The following is a 5,756-nucleotide window of genomic DNA, read 5'->3' as shown; positions in this document are numbered from 1 at the left end:
GAAGGAACCCCATCAGAATGTCTTGGTAACACTTTACTGTAGCTGTCAGCAGAGAAGGAACCCCATCAGAATGTCTTGGTAACACTTTACTGTAGCTGTCGCGGGCAGAGAAGGAACCCCATCAGGAATGTCTTGGTAATACTTTTTACTGTAGCTGTCAGCAGAGAAGCGAACTCCCATCAGAATGTCTTGGTAACACTACTGTAGCTGTCGCCAGCAGAGAAGGAACCCATCAGAATGTCTTGGTAACACTTTTACTGTAGCTGTCAGCAGAGAAGGAACCCCATCAGAATGTCTTGGTAACACTTACTGTAGCTGTCAGCAGAGAAGGAATCCCCATCAGAATGTCTTGCAACACTTTACTGTAGCTGTCAGCAGAGAAGGAACCCCATCAGAATGTCTTAACACTTTACTGTAGCTGTCCCAGTATACACTAATTACCATGTGTCATGTCTTCTTGTATGTTTTGAAAATAAAAAGTATTATCACAGAAAACATGTAGGAAAGTGTACCCCCCCCCCCACCATGTTGGCCAGGAGAGCAATGTGCTCTGGACTTGGGTCATGCTGCTGTTCTCAAACAGGTCGTTGGCCTCAAAGATGTCATTAGGCTTCATGCCATAGGCCAGATGGCTTTGATGAAGTTGCCAAGGTTCTCAAGCTGGGGGAACACAACAACACGGGTTACAGAGCTGGTACTATTCCCCTATTCTATCTGGCAAGACAATCCCTCTACACTACACCATATCTGAATGTTCTATGATGTTACATCCTCTGAACAGGCCCTGAACACAGAGGGGGTGGGGAGGGGATGGGAGGGGCATAGCAGGGATGGGAGGGGCATAGCAGGGATGGGAGGGGCTCAGGGAAAAACATTCGAAAGTAATAACTCCTTAGAGGTGTTGAGAGAAAGAGAGAGAGACAGACAGAGAGAGAAAGAGAGAGACAGACAGAGAGAGAAAGAGAGAGACAGACAGAGACAAAGAGAGAGAGACAGACAGAGAGAAAGAGAGAGAGACAGACAGAGAGAGAAAGACAGACAGAGAGAGAAAGAAAGAGACAGACAGAGAGAGAAAGAAAGAGACAGACAGAGAGAGAAAGAGAGAGACAGACAGAGAGAGAAAGAGAGAGAGACAGACAGAGAGAGAAAGAGAGAGACAGACAGAGAGAGAAAGAGACAGAGAGAGAGATAGAGAGAGAGACAGACAGAGAGAAAGAGACAGAGAGCGAGACAGAGCGAGAGAGAGACCGGTGAAGGCTTAATGAATGAATCCACTTATTCTCCAGGCAGGACATTAGCCTACCTTCTGCCAGTTCAGAACATTAGCCTACCTTCTGCCAGTTCAGAACGTTAGATACCTTCTGCCAGTTCAGAACGTTAGCCTACCTTCTGCCAGTTCAGAACATTAGACCTTAGCCAGTTCAGGACATTAGCCTACCTTCTGCCAGTTCAGAACATTAGCCTACCTTCTGCCAGGTCAGAACGTTAGCCTACCTTCTGCCAGTTCAGAACGTTAGCCTACCTTCTGCCAGTTCAGAACGTTAGCCTACCTTCTGCCAGTTCAGAACATTAGCCTACCTTATGCCAGTTCAGGACATTAGCCTACCTTCTGCCAGTTCAGAACATTAGCCTACCTTCTGCCAGTTCAGAACGTTAGCCTACCTTCTGCCAGTTCAGAACATTAGCCTACCTTCTGCCAGTTCAGAACATTAGCCTACCTTCTGCCCGTTCAGAACGTTAGCCTACCTTCTGCCAGTTCAGAACGTTAGCCTACCTTCTGCCAGTTCAGAACATTAGCCTACCTTCTGCCAGTTCAGAACATTAGCCTACCTTCTGCCAGTTCAGAACGTTAGCCTACCTTCTGCCAGTTCAGAACATTAGCCTACCTTCTGTCAGGTCAGAACATTAGCCTACCTTCTGCCAGTTCAGAACGTTAGCCTACCTTCTGCCAGTTCAGAACATTAGCCTACCTTCTGCCAGTTCAGAACGTTAGCCTACCTTCTGCCAGTTCAGAACATTAGCCTACCTTCTGCCAGTTCAGAACTTTAGCCTACCTTCTGCCAGTTCAGAACGTTAGCCTACCTTCTGCCAGTTCAGAACATTAGCCTACCTTCTGCCAGTTCAGAACGTTAGCCTACCTTCTGCCAGTTCAGAACATTAGCCTACCTTCTGCCAGTTCAGAACATTAGCCTACCTTCTGCCAGTTCAGAACATTAGCCTACCTTCTGCCAGTTCAGAACATTAGCCTACCTTCTGCCAGTTCAGAATATTTAGCCTACCTTCTGCCAGTTCAGAGCGTTAGCCTACCTTCTGCCAGTTCAGAACGTTAGCCTACCTTCTGCCAGTTCAGAATATTTAGCCTACCTTATGCCAGTTCAGAACGTTAGCCTACCTTCTGCCAGTTCAGAACATTAGCCTACCTTCTGCCAGTTCAGAATATTTAGCCTACCTTATGCCAGTTCAAAACGTTAGCCTACCTTCTGCCAGTTCAGAACGTTAGCCTACCTTCTGCCAGTTCAGAACATTAGCCTACCTTCTGCCAGTTCAGAACATTAGCCTACCTTCTGCCAGTTCAGAACATTAGCATACCTTCTGCCAGTTCAGAACAGTAGCCTACCTTCTGCCAGTTCAGAACGTTAGCCTACCTTCTGCCAGTTCAGAACATTAGCCTACCTTCTGCCAGTTCAGAGCATTTAGCCTACCTCGTGCTAGTTCAGAGCATGAGCCTACCTTGTGCCAGTTCAGTTGTGAGTGGTTAATTTTCTTTATCGAGCCGGGCTGCAGTTTGTTTATCAATCTGGGGGAAAGGAGTGAAGGAGTCATGCTTTAAAGTGCTCATGTTCATGAAAGTGCTCATGTTCATTAAAGCGCACATGTTCATTAAAGCACTCATGTTCATTAAAGCGCTCATGTTCATTATTAAAGTGCTCATGTTCATTAAACCGCTCATGTTCATTAAAGTGCTCATGTTCATTAAAGTGCTCATGTTCATTAAAGTGCTCATGTTCATTAAAGCACTCATGTTCATTAAAGCGCTCATGTTCATTATTAAAGTGCTCATGTTCATTAAACCGCTCATGTTCATTAAAGCGCTCATGTTCATTATTAAAGTGCTCATGTTCATTAAAGTGCTCATGTTCATTAAAGTGCTCATGTTCATTAAAGCACTCATGTTCATTAAAGCGCTCATGTTCATTATTAAAGTGCTCATGTTCATTAAAGCGCTCATGTTCATTATTAAAGTGCTCATGTTCATTAAAGTGGTCATGATCATTAAAGCGCTCATGTTCATTAAAGCGCTCATGTTCATTAAAGCGCTCATGTTCATTATTAAAGTGCTCATGTTCATTATTAAAGTGCTCATGTTCATTAAAGCGCTCATGTTCATTAAAGTGCTCAAGTTCATTAAAGCACTCATGTTCATTAAAGTGCTCATGTTCATTAAAGCACTCATGTTCATTAAAGCGCTCATGTTCATTAAAGTGCTCATGTTCATTAAAGCACTCATGTTCATTAAAGCGCTCATGTTCATTAAAGTGCTCATGTTCATTAAAGCGCTCATGTTCAATATAAAAATGACATCTAACTGATAGTAGTTTTAACAAGTGAATCTTGGGGAGGACAATATGTATGTATGGACATGTGTATCAAATGTGTTTTCCAGTGGAATGGGAAATAGACAAGATGCTAATCAATCTGTGGACAGTGACAGGAGTGTGATTGATTAGTCGTGTAAAATCAATGTCAGTGTTTCCACCCAGCAAACATCAGCTACAGATCACAACACACACACACACACACACACACACACACACACACACACTTACTCTCCCAGGATGATTCCGTCCTTCAGACCCTTCTGGAAGTTCTCTCCTATGGCCATCCCCTGGCTACTTCCTCGATCCAGAACCGAAGCTCCTCCTCCTTTTGCATGTCATATTTCCCTGCGATCTGAGAACAGTTAGCGTCTTAGTAAAAGTTACTATCTTTGTAATCTTGGAACTTAAAGCCATATCTCTCATGTCCTGGCCAGATACCATGTTCAGGTCGGTCACATGAGACTAGTATCTTTGTAACAACACCTTTCCCTTTAAAAACTGTCATCAAGTGTCGCATTAAATATATCCTTCCGATAGTTGTATTTTCATAATTTGACAGGGTTAGAGATGTGACAATGTCTCAGCTGCTGAACTAAGGAACATAGGGAAAAAAATCACATCTCACAGCAATAAACTCAGCAGAGATGTCCACGTGTTACATAATCACCAGTTTCTCTATTTACACACGTGACAGATCACAACAACGAACGAACGCAGGACATGCAAACACTCACTGACCTAATCAGCTACGGGAGGGAAATATCACGCGACATGGTGTGTTTCATTATCTACTTTATATTAGAACACCGTTTTCCCCCTTGGAGAAGAATCTGTACACTTCAGATGTCAGCTAGCCAGGCTGTTACGGTGCTGTTACGGTGCTGTCAGGGGCAGAGATTACGGATTTGTCCCAAATGGCACTCTATTCCCCATTTAGTGCACTTCTTTTAACCAGAGGCCTATGGTCCATTTAGTGCACTACTTTTAACAAGAGGCCTATAGCCAATAGGCCTCTTGTTAAAAGTAGTGCACTAAGGGGCCTCCGGTGGCGCAGTGGAACCAGAGACTCTGGGTTCGCGCCCAGGTTCTGCTCGTACCGGCCGCGACCGGGAGGTCCGTGGGGGCGACGCACAATTGGCCTAGCGTCGATCGGGTTAGGGAGGCCTTGGCCGGTAGGGATGTCCTTGTCTCATCGCGCACCAGCGACTCCTGTGAAGGCTTCGGGCAGTGCGTGCGAGCTAACCAAGGTTGCCAGGTGCACAGTGTTTCCTCCGACACATTGGTGCGGCTGGCTTCCGGGTTGGATGCACGCTGTGTTAAGAAGCAGCGGCTTGGTTGGGTTGTGTATCGGAGGACGCATGACTTTCGACCTTCGTCTCTCCGAGCCCGTACGGAGTTGTAGATGAGACAAGATAGTAATTACTAACAATTGGATACTACGAAATTGGGGAGAAAAAGGTTAAAAAAAAGTTTTAAAAAAAAGTAGTGCACTAAATGGACCATAGGCCTCTGGTTAAAAATAGTACACTATAAAAGGAATAGGGTGCCATCTGTTTGTCACATGTGCTCCGTCTCCGGCCTCTAGGTCATCAGGCTGCTCGTTATAGGCGCACACCTGTCACCATCGTTACGCACACTTGCACGTCATCAGACTCTGGACTCCATCACTTCCCTGGTTCCTTCCCCAGGCGTCATGGTTTCTGTTTCATGTCTGTGTGCTGTTGGTGTTTTCTTGTTTTTGATTATGTTCCATTTATTTATTAAAACATTCCTGAGCTTGCATCCCAACTCACAGCTATATTCAGCCTTCAGCAGTGTGAGTATTGTGCTGTGAGGTAAGTTGTCTGGTGGAGGGGTAGACTGGAGGTTTTAAAGCTCAAACGTTGACATGTTGTTTTGCCAACCAGACATTTAGCAGACTGATTTTTATTTATTTGACCGGGCAAGTCAGTTAAGAACAAATTCTTACTTTCAATGACGCCTAGGAACAGTGGGTTAACTGCCTGTTCAGGGGCAAAGCGGTTTGTACCTTGTCAGCTCGGGGTTTGAACTTGCAACCTTCCAGTTACTAGTCCAACGCTCTAACCACTAGGCTACCCCTGACGCCTCTATCTCTAACCACTAGGCTACCCTGACGCCTCTATACTCTAACCACTA

The 5,756-nt window shown here is 45.1% G+C and overlaps 1 long non-coding RNA gene across 1 annotated transcript; it reads right to left on the bottom strand.

The window, feature by feature from the left end:
* Nucleotides 1-627: 627 nt before the first annotated feature.
* LOC135566483 (uncharacterized) lies at nt 628-4,148 on the bottom strand. The gene is made up of 3 exons (XR_010462099.1): nt 3,828-4,148; nt 2,731-2,797; nt 628-660 (listed from the first exon to the last, which is right to left on the bottom strand). It is a non-coding gene; the product is annotated as an uncharacterized LOC135566483 (long non-coding RNA).
* Nucleotides 4,149-5,756: the final 1,608 nt, after the last annotated feature.

The sequence above is a fragment of the Oncorhynchus nerka genome, unplaced genomic scaffold (assembly GCF_034236695.1).
Source record: "Oncorhynchus nerka isolate Pitt River unplaced genomic scaffold, Oner_Uvic_2.0 unplaced_scaffold_4740, whole genome shotgun sequence".
In the NCBI taxonomy this organism is placed as follows: Eukaryota; Metazoa; Chordata; class Actinopteri; order Salmoniformes; family Salmonidae; genus Oncorhynchus; species Oncorhynchus nerka.
Note: the sequence above shows the minus strand (reverse complement) of the source record. Positions and strands in the feature narration are given on the sequence as shown.